Raw genomic sequence first — 15,382 nt, 5'->3', positions numbered from 1 at the left:
CATGCCCTACCTTTCACATACAATGCACCCTGCCCACAGGGGTACCTTGGGCCTATCTTAGGGGTGACTGATATGTAGAATAGGAAAGATTTAGGGACTGGCAAGTGTGTGGACTTGCTAAGTTGACATGGCAGTCCCAGACTGCACACAGGCTCTGTAATGGCAGGCCAGAGGTACATTTTAAAGGCTGCTTCTGTGGGTGGCACAATCAGTGCTGCAGCCCACTAGCAGCATTTGATTTACAGGCCCTGGGTACATACTGTGCACTATACTAGGATTTGACAAGTAAATCATATATGCCAATCATGGAATCCCTAATCCATAACAATAATTTACAATGGGAGCACTTGCACTTTGGCACTGAACAGCAGTGGCAAAGTGCCCAAAGCATCTAGACCAGCAAAAGGAAGTCCAACACATAGCAGAACAAAGGAGGCAAAGGCAAAAAGGAAGGGAGACCCATGCCAAGGGTGCCAAGTCTAACATTTATATAATGTTTTTGTAGGTTTGTTACTTCTTGAATTAGAGGTCCTTACTAGTACAGAAGAGGTCTTACAATTAGTTTGTTGACGAAACGTGTTGACACATAAAGGTTTTTACAGGTACAGAATGGACTGAATACACAAGCTAACAGTTTTAAACTCATGGGCAATCAATTTGACCATTTACATAGTACAAAGTTATTAATATTGTGGTATGCTTTTGAAACATTCTAGGACCCGAATATTCTTTTATGTATGTATGTTTGTGTATGATGAAAACAATATATCAATATAGAACACTGAGCTCTTCACTCATTCCTAGTGCACTCAAATCAGTTCAAATGTAGGAATGAACGCTTACCGATCATTATTGTTCGGGTGGATGTGACTAATAGCGCACCACACACTGTCACAAAACAAAAGAATCACTGTATATCTGTAAAATCATTATTTTTATGGAATGATTGTCTACCCATTTTTTCCAGCGGGGGTTCCTAGGCTTCCCTACTTGTAGAAGTGTCTAAAAGAATACCAAAGACAGGCCACTGTCATAGATGTTTAGCAAGCAAAGAAGCATTTCACCATTTGGGTTACTCTTTGGCACTCATTTTGTTTGGTCCGCAGAACACTCTGAGGCAGGCTCCCTCTCTCCAGCTCCCTTGAGTGTACAGCCATTCACTCCTTCCTGTCCTCCACTGATTTTGCTTGCTTCTCTGTTAAACTGCATAGTGTTATTTGTGAAATGTTGTAACTGTACTTTTCTCTGTATAGTGCCATTTTCAGTTGTTGCCTGTTGTTTGCACTGCCGCTTTCCCATAGTTTTCTACTGCCGTTTCCCTCTGCCTCCTGCCACCCCGCCCACTGCCTCTGCGTCCCTCCCTCCTCCCAACCTACTTAATAGAGGCCGTACCACAGCTCCATTGAGCAGGCTCTCTCCCCCCAGCTCCCCGAGTGACCAGCTGTTTACTCTTCCCCGTCCTTCAGTGCTTTTGCTTGTGTCTCTCTTAAACTGTATGGAATTATTTGCGTAATTTTGTAACTGTACTTTGCTCTGTGTAGTGCAATTTTTCATTTGTTGCCTGTTGTTTGTGCCACCACTCTCCCTCCATTTTTCTACTGCTGTTTCCTCATGCCGCCCCGCCCACTGCCTCTGTGCCACCTCCCAAATTACCTAATGGAGGCTGAATGCTGCTGCGCAGCGGTCGTGCCGGCGCAACAAAGGTGTGCCAAAAGCAAGCTCGTCTGTGACAGCCCGCAACTGGATTGCACCCAGTGCTAGGAACACTGGCTCTCCAGCTGCTCGAAGATACTCCACCCCCGAGCTCTGAGCCCTGGACCCTGCAACTATAACTGCTGCTGGGCCTTGCCTAACTCCATGCAAGGACCATTCACCTGTCAGCACACTGCTCGTGAGACACCTCAACTTTCAACTTCATACCGACAGCAAATCCACCATCAGAGGCACCCTAATCTACAGACCTCTGGGACCTCACCCCAGCTTCTGCCACGCCATCCCCGAATTCATCACCTTGCCTGCCATTAACTTCAAGCATTACATCCTCCTCAGAGACCTCAACTTTCACCTTGACGACCTCAACGACCCTAACACTGATAACCTCCGGAAAAGCATGGACATCGGCCTCTCCCAGATTGTCACCAACCCCACACACATAGCAGGACACACACTAGACACAATCTTCTTGGCCTGCAACAGAGTCAAGTACAGCCTTGTCACCAAGCTCACCTGGACAGACCACGCCATCGCCCTCTTCACTATCACAGAATCCTCCAGTTCCACCACTGAGCCATCCAGCACCTATCACCTCAGATGGAACAAAGTGCCTGAGATCCACTGGACTGACAACTTCACTACCGCACCTAATGCATCCACCAACCTAGAAGAAACCGTCAAGAACCTTTTCACCTGGATCACCAAATGTGCTGATAGAGTTGCTCCCGCCAAATCCACCAAACTTAAGCAACCCTTCAAACAAGCCAGCTGGTACACCATAGAATTGAGAACCACTAAACCCACGTTCAAGCATCTTGAAAGGAGGTGGCACACTACCAAGGAGCTTACAGACCGAGCCACTTTCAAATCATTCCTCAAACAATACCACCAAGTCCTGCAAAAGACAAAAAGGAACACCCTCAACAACCACATCAAAGCCAGCTCCAATTGCAGCAAATAACTCTTCAACATCGTCAGAGAGTTCTCCAAATGCTCATCCCCCAAGAACATTATAACCCCCTCCCAGGAACTCTTTGACACCCTGGCAAATTTCTTACAAGACAAGATCACCACCATCTACAAAAACGTTGAACTCCAACCCGCCGACACCCTCAACCTCCTCACGACCACAAGTCCTAGTCCAACCCACGGCTCATCACCTGGGACCAGCTCACCACTCAAAACACCACCGCCATCCTGACCTCCATCCCCTTGCGAGCCCCTTCTGACCACTGGCCCCACCACATCTTCATCTTCGGGAGCAAGGTAATCAGCAATGATCTCATCACCATTTTAAACGCATTCATCTCCACAGCCATCTTCACAGATGAACGGAAACACACAGAAGTCAAGCCCCTCCTCAAGAAACCTTCTGCCAAACCTAATGAACTCAAGAACTACTGTCCCATCTCTGTGCTCCCCTTTCCAGCAAAGGTCCTTGAAAAAGCCATCAACCACCAACTCACGGAATACATGGAGAACAACAGTCTTCTGGACAACTCCCAATGCAGATTTCGCAGCAACCACAGCACGAAAGCCATCCTGATCCCTGCAGCTCACGACATCAAAACCCTCCTGGACCAGGGAGAAACAGCGGCCTTTATCCGCCTTGACCTCTCAGCCACATTCAACACCATATCCCACCACACCCTCAAGAGACTCCACCATATTGGAATCCAAGGAAATGATCTCAAGTGGGTTACCTCCTTCCTCGCTGGAAGAACCCAGAGAGGCCATCTACCTCTGTTCACTCAGAACCCAAGAACATGATCTGCAGCTTTCCTCATGGCTCATCCCTCAGCCCTACACTGTTCAACACCTACCAGACCCCACTAGCCACGAACTAAACATCATATCCTAAGTAGACGACACCCAGATCGTCCCTACTCTATCAAAAGACCCCTCCACCTCCAAGGCAAACTTCCGAGGATGTATGACTAGCGTCGCTGACTGGATGAAAGACAACTGCCAAAAACTCAACACAGACAAAATCGAAGTGCTAGTCTTTGGGAATAACACCTTGTCATGAAAAATCTCTGGGTGGCATTCCAAACTTGGACCCTGCCTACCCCGACAGAACATGCAAGGAAACTAGGCATCATCCTGGACAGCAAGTTAATCATAAAAACCAGATCAATGCAGTCTCGTTCGTCTGCTGCCTCACCCTTCACATGCTCCGTAAGATCTTCAAATGGCTCTGCCCCAATACGAGAAGAGACGTCACTCAAGCCCTTGTTACCAGCCGGCTGGACTACGTCAACAGACCCTATGCAGGAATCACCACACACTTCCTGAATAGAATGAAGATAATACAGAATTCAGCTGCCAGACTGATTCTCGACCTCTTCAAATGAACCCACATCACCAGTGCTTTAAATGGACGGGTACTCACAGGTACTAAGTACCCGCACTTCTACATTTTCTGCACTTGAGTACCGGAACTTCTTCCTGTCCCAAAAAGAGTAATGGTACTCAAGGGGCAGCAAGCCAACTCGGTGCAATTTGGCATGTAAATAACAGAAGTGTGACACAGCTAACAAGTCGGTCCGTTTTCATTAAGCACTCGAGTACTAATCCCCCCTTACAATATGCTAATTGAGCAACTCCCATTTGCATTCATTAAGAGCTGGCAGGAAGATTAGGAGGGGCCCGAGTCACACTGTGATTATTGACACAGTGTGCACTCAGGCTCTGTGGAGACAATAGCACTGTAGGTGTGCGAGAAGGGCTGCTAACAGGCACATATCGTGACTTGGGGAAACCTAAGAGAAGGCTTCCTGCTGGCATAGCAGAGAAGGGCAGCACTTGATTGGAGTCAGATCGAGGAGGAAGGTGGTGATTGTGACATTGTAGTTTAGCGGTGGAGGGTGGGTTGGGGGGGAGGGGTCGGGGAATCGAGGTTTACTAACGTGGACATCAGCGAATATGTGTTTCTAAAACACATGAACTAAATACCCTTTCTGCATGCACAAGTGCTTCTATGTCCCTGTGCATGTTCTTGTATGAGTGAGTGTAGTCTGCACTGTGCATAGCTGCACACCAATTGAATCTCAATCAAATTAAATGTGTGTCTCTGGCCACGTCCCTTAGCACTGCCCGAAGCCCTGCCCCCCCTAACCTTGCCCCCTAGTCCACATCTCAGGTGAGTACCTGCACTTATTTTTCTCCATTTAAAGCAGTCACATCACCCCCCACCTCAGGAAGCCTCCTTGGCTGCCCATTCAGGAAATATGTCAATTCAATTTGCAGATCTACTCCTACAAAGCCCTGCACAACAAAAGACCAGCATACATCAACCACAACCCACCAGACACCTGCACTCCTCCTCCCTCTTCCTCGCTCACACCCCTGGCATCCGCCAAAGCAACAATGGAGGATGCTCCTTCTCCTACCTTGCTTCCTAAGTCCTGGAAGGACCTACACCTTCACCGCCGAACCTCATCCTCACTGCTGGACTTCAGGAAAGGACTCAAGACCTGGCTATTCATCTGAAGCCCCCTCCCACAGAGTTCACAGTGCATGGAGACATCATGGGTGATCAGTCGCGCTTTACAAATCCTTCTTGATTGGTTGATTGATTGAGTAGCCTGGTGGTTCCAGGCCCAGAATGACCAACTCTACAAATACCAGGCCCGGTAATTCTGGGACAAGGAACACCAAACCTGGACCTGGATGTGGATCCCTCCTGCCACCTACCAACTATTACGCAATGGAGGAGCTAGAAATGTTCCCCTGTGGCTTGCTTCTCAACCGCCATCTCTCTTCCTGCACCATTCCTGCTATTCGCCAATTCGGATTTAAATTACAGCTAAAAAGAACCTGATAATGGGGCGGCGAAGCAGGCATACCCGTGGGAAATGGCTGGTAAAACTGGGTTTGCTGGTTATTTCACAGGGGTGTTTGGGTTAATTAAATGTTTAAATGTTTGTTGTAAAAGTATTGTGCATTTGCACTGTCCATTGAAATATGTTCTTAACATTATAGATACCCCCGAAGAAGGTCGTGTGGACCGAAATGCATTGGGTAGAATCAAATGTTCGGGAACTATGAAGTTTCAAGCTATTGCCTGTGAATAAGCCTGGATGGGCATTCTCAGGGTATCAAGATGCATAAAGCGCACAAACTTTGTCTTTGACGTGATTGTGAAAAACTGATTACATTTTGGAATAAATTTGGATGAACTCGATAAAAATATGAAGTACGGGTGAATACTGTTTGCATATGTGCACACTGCAGTGCAACTCCTTCGTGACACGACATGCCGCGCCACATTCAGGATTTTGCTGGTTATGACCCATTCCTTGCCCCTTAGCCTTTAATGGCCGGATTTTGGTGCAGGGATACCAGCCGCAATCAAAAATTTCAGCCCCCAGTATCTCAGCATTAAAAAAACCTAAAAAACTGCATTACTCGTAATGATCCCTGGATACCTCTACATGGTCCTTGAGAGTAATGCAAGTTGCTCCCTTCTGATTATAAGACAAATATTTTAATATTCGTTCCGATCAATTTATCGTCCTCTAGAATGGCACCTGGATGTGCTCCTAAAATACTGACAGCCCTTATGCCCTTATACACAATTCGAGGCAGGGTGTATTATTTGTTTAGCCTTTTGCACTTGCAGTTCACCGTGTGAGCCAAACAGCACTGGGGGTAAACGCAATGCACCTGGTGACCAGCCCAGACAGCTCTTGACAGGAACACACTCTAAACAAGTGGCCAAAGTCCCAGGGCTTGTTTGCGGGCTAAGGCTGCAGACGGCTAATTAAAGCCGGTGACCTGTGAGAAGGCAGAGCAAACGTGGGCCTCCCCGAAACTTTCTAAGCAGACATTTTGGCTTGGGGCGTGGCCTGACCTCGCCGTGTGTAACGGGAGCAGCTCGGCGGCTCGGCTTTTCAACACGGTGCACGACACCTTCAGCCACTACAAATCAAAGGAGGGGTGCGCGCCCTTTTGAGATCCAATATCCCTTTCTTGTCGGGTAATTCATTGTTGCTTTGTAGTCTGTTGACAATGACACGGCGCTCCACCTCCCCAAACGCCTGTGGTAAAACTGATTGATGTGTTCACTCGGCCAGCGCGGATCTCGCTCACTTAATGGCAGGTAAGCCCTCTCCTGTGGGTGCGTTAGGGTGATTGGCCTGACAAGACAAGGGGAGCAGCACTGGACACATACCATGACCCGGGGCCGTCTATGAAACCACACACTCAAGGGACACAAAAGGGCAGGAAATTTCTTGTCTCCGCTTGTGGCATATCCGTTCTTCAATGACTTTTTCAAAGCAGGTTTTGAAATAGCCCATTCACTTTTTTTTTTTTTTTAGCTTTGCCTGTATTAATCAATCAATTGCTAGCTGAGGTTTATTTCACAGGATTTCCGACGTACTCCAGTATTGGTTTATGGTACGATTTCATAATGTGCACGTCTATGGCTACTAAAAATATAAATGTGGCTTTAGAAGGGTGGGATGGGACTGTTTCAAACTAACTGAGTCTATAATCTTCCCCTCTCCTGGTTTTTCCACTCTGATGCTCCAGACAAAGCCATAGCAAGTTAGATTTCGGATTTGCCTCCGACACTTCGAAATGGCAGTTCATCTTCAGAGTCAATGATCTGTTTCAAACAACAAATAATTTGCTGGCTGCAGCAATCTTGTTTTCTGTTATTACAAGAGTCGTCTTCCTTCGGTTGGGGGTCAAGTGGGGGATTAGTATTTAACCACAAGTGGTATTTCTGCAGAGCGAACAATGAACTAATCTCTAAAAACGTTTCATTCTACTAAGGACCTAATTCCCAGTGCCCCTGTAATCCCGATGGAGTAGATAGCAAAAGTAACCGGTCCTTTCGTATCTGCCGAAAACACAAACGTCTGAGGAATCTCCCGGGTCAAACACTGGGAGAAAACGTGAATATTGATCCATAAACAAAGATTCCCATATGTTATTCCACAAAGCAATGTAGTGGGGACAGTGCTTGATTGGTAAAAGAATAAGTGCAATGGCCCATGGGTTTGTTCAGAAGCCTGCTGTCGGCACTCTCTAAGGTCTGGGTGCTGAATACCAAGGTTGTATAATCTTGATTCCACCACTTGCCTCTGTAGTCCACCATCAAACATCCCCTGCCTCGCCATCTCACTCTTGGAGGTTGTTAGACCTGTCTGCTTTAGGGTGATCATCAAACTTTTTGCCGTTACACCTCCTATTTTTTTTCTGATCTTGTTCTTGCTGACCTTAGGACTCTGTGGTACAAAAGGGGGTGGTGATGGACGGAGCATCTGAACCAATCAAACACTCACACCCAGTCAACAGATCTGGGTTTAATTCATCACCGTTCTTTAGCCCACTCTGCCACCCCAGTTCAGGCATGGCCATATGCAAATCAGTCTGACCCTGTGCCTCATGGGAACAGTCCAGCCCAAACTGCCAAGCCATGCCTTCCCTGGACCGGAGAGGAAAAACAAAGAAGGCTTGGGTCTACACTACCTGGCCTGGACCGCTTAAATAGAACCAACAAAAAACATTGACAAGGTAGGTTAATTCTAACCACAAAATGTAGTGCTACTTACCCAATTGATCTAAGCAGTCACACTTATCATTTAGTATTATTTTACTCTTTTTTTCATTTTTCAAAAAGTTTCATTTGTATATGTCACAAGAATGATACAAAATCAATAAAGAGAAATTCACAAAAAATTCACATTTCCATCCATACATTGGACAACAACTGTAAATGAAACATATTTACATTTGCACACTATATACATAAAACACAGGCGAAAGTGCCTATTATCAATTAATGTTAACGACACCAGTCCTGATATACAACCTAAAGCAAACAAGAGGCATTAATTATTTCTGCTAGCCTGCTTGTTTGTACTGGAACGATAGCAAGTAAATGGGTCATGAAACAGGTGAAAATAATGTCCACAATCAATAAATCCTGCCAATGCCCTTCCTGAATCTGGTTCCAGTAGTGTGTCAACGCGTTTCGAGCCCACGTAGTAATGAGGGGCTCTCCTCAGGACCTGGACTGGAGACTGTCCTATACTGTAAAGTGTGAAAGAAAAATGAATAATGTAAAGGCAGCTGATTCCCACTCAACCTCTAATCACCTCCTACAGAACTAAGTGTACCTGAAAGGTCGTTTTCGGTGGGCAACAAGGTTCTTTTACTGGACACCCTTGGACTGTGTATCTGAAAATATACAACATGATGTGTCAGGACTGCCTGTGTGGAGTGCAGTTTTTTAAGAAGCAATAGTCCATACTCGTTATCATCCCTACCTCAGACGAGGGTTCTTTCTCCGTACTTCCTTGCTTGCTTGAAAGTCGGGGGCCAGCACTGTTTGCTCCTAAGCGAGCGGTGGAGAGAAGTTCCTCGCACTTGATAGGAAATGAATTTCTTTGGGGGCTGTTGATAAAACAATAAACCATGCGTTACTACTCGCTCGGTCTGCACCGGCTCGGCTCCTTGAATCGCACTCGTGTGTTCTATCACTTACATCCGCTCCGATTCCGGCTCTCACATCGCTTCTGTTTTTCGGCGTCTGGCGTCAGCGCTGGAGGCCGGGCTCAGCTGATTTTAAAGCGCGAGTGAGTCTTGCAGCACTCGTTGCTCTGTGGCCGGGGCACTTGGTTACTGTAGTTCTTGTTATCGCCACATCAAATTTGCAGATTGTTGTACTGAGGAAAATGATATTTTGCCTGACCAAATATGTCCACTACATATACCCTATGTTACATGTCATGTGCATGTCACCCATGCATATTTCCCGTAGTGGCCTGAATCACTAGGCCTCTGCAATCATGTCCTGCATTAGAAATGCCAGTCATCAAGTCTCCCAAACATTAAGTTAGCATAAGGCCCATGTATTTGCATTGCATTGTGCACTTTTAAATAAATATTGTAATGAACCCATTTTGTGGCGCAGCCCGAGCCACATTTCTGAAATAAGGGTGTTTCATGACTCCTGACACACTGAAGCTGCAGTTACGTCCCTCTGACCTCGCATACTTCTAGCTCAGCCGAGAGAAGCCCAGCAAGAGGCCTGCCAAGACTGTATTATGTATAACTGTTATCCGAGGGAGATAGGGCCTAGCCATTCTGACTCCATTTAAGTAAATCACGGTGCTTGCAACCATAGAAGAGCTCACAGCCCTCATGCAATGAACGAATAAATATGCCCTCTCTGTCTTTTAGTGACGAACAACCTTTGCTTCAGATAATACATTCCCTGACTCTAGATATCAGTTGTACTAGACGTGCTCAAGTCGCCTTGACATAAGAGATCTCTCTGCTAGGTTGAAAGTCAGCCTCCTTCCAGTTACACGTCAATTGCACGTCATGCTCAAATTGCACAATTAGGGCACAGTTCGAGCTGGTCATGCCAACTCCTCCTCTAAGTACCCACCCACCTGTGACACCTACCTATCACACACCTATGACTCATCAAGTGTACACCCACATGTTCTTATCTCATTTTCTGTCTTGCTCTGCCTCGAGCTCCCTATGTACAAGGAGTAAAAAGTATATAATATAATGTTTTGTTATTAAATGTTAGAAGACTCTTCCTGAACCTCAGAGGTGATGGAACATATTCTCCCTTTGACTCGAGTTATTGGAATAAAGCCCATTTTAACTCAGATACCACGGACTCTGCTTCTCACTTGATGCATGCTAATTGTTAATGCCTAGAAATTCAGCCAGGGTAATATTTTATTTACCACATAATTTGGCGCCCTTACAGGGACATATCCCTTTCCCCACTCGCCGGAGTTGTCGGTCTAGTCTTTGCCCCCTTCTACAGCCGTGACGGACTTCAAAGCGCACCAGCAGGACTTCCTGCCACTCCCTCAGGCCCACGGAGGAGGACGGACTGCGACCAGGCATCCATGTGAGGCGGTGAGAATCGCGGATCGTCTCAACCAGAGGCCCAGCCCGTGAGAGAGCAAGGTCCGAGGTCTCCAGAGGTCCACCTGTTCCAAGGCGCAAGCGTAGTCAAGTCAAGTTTCCGAGGCCTTCAAGTTTCAAGTTCTGCTTTCCCGGTGAGTACCACTATGGGAAATGTATCAAGTTTCAAGACGGGCTCATTTTAAATGAGAACGGTCAAGACGGGCCCACGGTAAAAGGTGGGAACGGTCAAGACGGGTCCACGGTTAAGTTAAACGTGGGCCCGGTAAAGACGTGTCTCAATTTTTTGGGACCGGTATGGTTGTACTGTATTTTCAGTGCACAAACTGTTTTTCAAGTACATGTTTAACTCTCTGTATCAGTTTAGGTTGTATCTGTATCTGTTTCAGTGTTTAAATTGTTTAGTGTGAATGATTGTTGATTGTTACAGTCTATTTTTGTGTATTGTGTTTCCATTGTATTGGTTTCTGTTTTCAAAATTACGTCAGATAGGGACCAGAAGAGGTTTACTAGAATAGACAGTTAAAATCCGGCCTAGAGACACACCTGGTCATTTTATGTATAATAAGCATGGGCTAAACGCCATTTGAAAAAGAAAGTCAAGACCCTCTCAGAAAGATGCCATTGAGTTATGGCGCAAAGAGTGACATAGGAGAATAAAGAATGATTTCAATAAAGCAGAGAGAACTAAACAAGCCAAGAAATGCCGTTGTTAACTGGTATTTATCCTGTTCTGTCAGAAAAACTAGCTAAAGTGACCACCTCAGAAAGACCCAGTAGGTAGAGAACGCCACCACCTGTACCCTTTAGAGTATGTAGAATTAAAGCCAACAACATCTGAAGAGTTCATTTCCTTGTATCTAGACGAGTCCCTTCTGGACTGCGAAAGTGCCTTGTGTGTAACTAGTTGGTTTATTTGTGAATTGCGCTTTGTGCTTAAGACTTGTGAATAGTTTGTTACATCCATGTGTGTAACGCCTTGTGAATGGCTTGTAGTTCCTTGTACATAGCGCCTTGTGATTAAGACTTGTGAGTAGTTTGTTGAATTTTCTTAAGTATAGCTCCTTGTAAATATGCCTTGTGAATAGCGTGTCATTTTTGTGACTTTTTGAGTTTCTTGTAAATATGGCTTGTGAATCGCGCCATGTAGTTATGGCTTGTGCAGAGCATGTTATCATCAGGTCCCTAGCCGTTACGTTAGGCAGGAGAGAGCTGGATCTCTTTCAAGTACTTGGAGAAAATGTTTTGAAGATGTGCGTATGTGTTATGTGATAACGTGGAGAGATGAGTTCATGACTTTCCCATGTACTGCAGTCATTGGGGAAAGATTGTGCTTCAGCTGCCGAAGAGTTAATATCTTGTACTGAGTAGGCAGTATTTGTTTTAACATGCTGATCAACAAGGTGTGGAGGGATTTTGGCGTTTTTTGGTGTTTGCGGGGGGGGGGCGTGTTTTTGAGCGGAAATTCGTACCCGTTCCAGTGGAGGGATTTGGTTGCTTTTTGGTGAGGATTTAGGGAATAGCTTGGACTACTGTGATGCCAAATTTGAAAAGGATCGAGCTGTGGAAGTGGTGGAAAAAGCATGTTTTGTGTGGAGGTGCGATTTGCCATGTTATCCAATGGGCGTATTTCTGAAATGTGAGATAAGGGTTTGCACCACAAAGAGTGCTTTAATGTTTTCACGGTTGAGAAGAAATTATAGAACAGACCCATCTTAGAATGTGCTTTTAAATTAGTGTAATGCAACAGTGTTTTTTGATTAAATAGGAATGTTTCTACAGAATATTTTTCCCAATGCAAGCTGCCCTTTAGAATAGCGTGTGACAGTTATCCCACTCACTTAGGAAAGTGGCTATTTGTGAAATTAATGAACGTGGCCCTTTTTGATAGCTACAATACACTACCATGTTAGTGCATTGCTAAGAGTCCCCTACATTAGTTTAGTTTGCATTCATTTAGTTTCAAGGCTCACCTATGTACTTTGAGAGGCTGCTGATAGAATGGTGATATATTGCACGGTAAAAGCAGTGTTCATTAAACAAGACTTGGAAAATAGGATTTATTATGTCTGATTCAGGGCTACAATACTTACACAGATGGTTTCAGATCAACATTAAGTGGAGAAGGCTCCATTGATATATGCAGAGAACAGTCCCAACGCAACAGTCCATGATAATTCGTTTTTTTTTTTCTCTCAACTGCAAAGTGCTTAGCGTTGTGTGCAGAAGCAAACTGTCCCTTTTTGTGTGGTAATTTGCATGCTAAACAAATGCCCATGTTTCAAATGTCTTGCCTTCTAGCTGAATTAGTTAGACAAAAGTGTTTATTAGAAAGTGGAGCTTTTTAGTAGCAGTACAGAATGATTTTAAAATGCTAGCATGTCACTCAGTTACAGAAAAATACATGTCTTTATTAATTTACTTTTTTACACGTTTTAAAGTTCGTTTCAGTTAGTTAGAGAATAATGGTTCTGGCCTGGGAAGAGATATGTTATGACGTACAAGGAATGTGTTTTTTAACCTTGAGACAGTCCGTCCGAGACCGAGATGGCCTGGCTCCCAGTAAATGTTTATGTAAAGGGAGGGCTACTCCCGCTTGGAGCGAGCAGTGCCTGTCTTGTTGGCCATAACCCAATTCTTTCCGCGATCCCTTTGTTTATGTAAAGGGAGGGCCACTGCTCATCAGACTTACACTAGCTTCCTTCGCATGTGGAGGGAGGAGGCTTGCAGCTCACTCTTTAAGAAACTTGGCAGACGCCTGGCTCTTTCAATGAGCTCAGCGTTGGCAGCGACCCAATTTTAGAGAAGCAGAGACATGTGAGAGGCTTGTCTCCTCTTAGTGATGTTTGACACTGAGCCAGCTCCTGGCTCTGAGGGGAGGGGTAGGTTAGCAAGGAGTGAGTTCGTAGCGAAGTTACCTCCCCAGCCCCTCTGACTTGTGTACAAATAGTTGCTCTTCCTTACAGATAAGAAACGCTTGCAAATGTATAGTTTAAAAAAGTGTAAACAGAATAATTGGCAAGAGTCTTGCTCTTGCAATGAGTTCAAGATCTGGCAGTCATTCAATTTTAGATCACAGTGTAGCCCGGCTTGGAATTGATTCAAAGCTCCGAGCGCGAACATAATTCTAGAGGGAGGGGCTGCTTCTCAAAGGAGTGAGGAGTATCGAGGCTTCTAGGCCTTCTGTTTATGACAAAGAATAATGTGGATTTTATTCAGATACATTTAGAGAACATATTGTAGGTAGTATGGTCATACTATTACCAGGATTTAGAGTAGGATTTATTGTAAAACTGCAGAGCTTTTGAATTGAAAATTCATTTTTCTTTATTTATTTATTTCTATGTCATTTATTTTTGCTAGATTGATGACAGTGAGCCCTAGCATTTACAGTCAGACACTAAAGGAACGGCTGGACAGTGTTTACATGCCTTCCAACACAGCACTGATACAGTACATAAACGACATTCTAATTACAGCAAGATCAGAACCAGACTGTGACATTGCATCTCTGACAGTCTTGTACTTTCTGTGTAAAGCAAGTGGTGTACAACACTTGCTTTCCAAGGAGGGTACACCAGGTATACAGCTAACACGGTAGACAGCTAACACAAGAATCATACAGCTCATTACTAACCTTTCACAGCCCAGGACACAAAAGGAAGTACGTGCCTTTATTGGCCTCACTTCTTACTGTAGGCAATGGATTCCCCAGTATGCATATCTAGCAAACCGCTCATACAGTTAACTACACAGAAGGCAGCCATTTTGACTGTTCTCCCTAGGACACAAGAACACACCTTGGCATTTGAGGAATTAAAAAGAGCATTATGTCAAGCGCCAGTTTTAAGCGACTCCATGTTACAGTAAACATTTTATGCTTTTTTATTTTTATTTATTTTTACATTTGACTGTAGCGAGACTGACAGGATATGGACTGACATTATTTCAACCACACATAGAGATCAGACGTTGTAATATTCTGAATCCTGCAACGCTTTTGCCCTCAAGTACAGTAAATGCATCACCACATGACTGTGTGGAAGTAATGAATAAACCAAGACAAGACCTGACAGATATTGCACTTCTAGACCCAGACCTGACACTCTATGTAGATGGATCATGCATGAGAACAAGTACAGGAGACTTAGTAGCAGCGTATGCCGTGACCACAGAAGTCATAGAGACACAGAAAATAGACACCCTGTCTGCACAAGCAGCAGAGCTCATTGCTCTGACACAAGCCTGCATAAGAGCAAAGCACTTGAAAGTAAACATTTATACTGACTCACAATACGCTTTTGACGTTGTTCATGATTTCGGGGTTCTGAGGAGAAAGAGAGAGGTTTCTTGAGACCTCCCATGGGACCAAGATTCAGCACAGCCAGCTTATTCGGGCCCTGTTAGAGGCCATACATTTACCTACAGCCATTTCTATCCTGAAATATAAAGCTCACACCAAAGTTACAGACACCATTTCCCAGGGTAATGACCTGGCAGACCGAACAGCTCAGACAGCCCAGACACCAACAGACACGACAAGGACAGAGGTACCATTACTGATATAAAGTATGACAGTCAGGGACCCCACTCAAGATGTACTTGACATACAGACACATGCCACAACAGATGAGATAATGAATTGGACTGAACAAGGAGGGGTCCAGACTGACCACGGTTGGATGACTAAGGGAAAAAGCACATGGTTTCTTTCAGATTCTATGATACAAATAATCATAAACACAACACATAGTCCCGC

This window comes from Lissotriton helveticus, chromosome 2_1 (assembly GCF_964261635.1).
Source record: "Lissotriton helveticus chromosome 2_1, aLisHel1.1, whole genome shotgun sequence".
NCBI lineage: Eukaryota > Metazoa > Chordata > Amphibia > Caudata > Salamandridae > Lissotriton > Lissotriton helveticus.
This window is presented reverse-complemented; position numbering follows the sequence as displayed.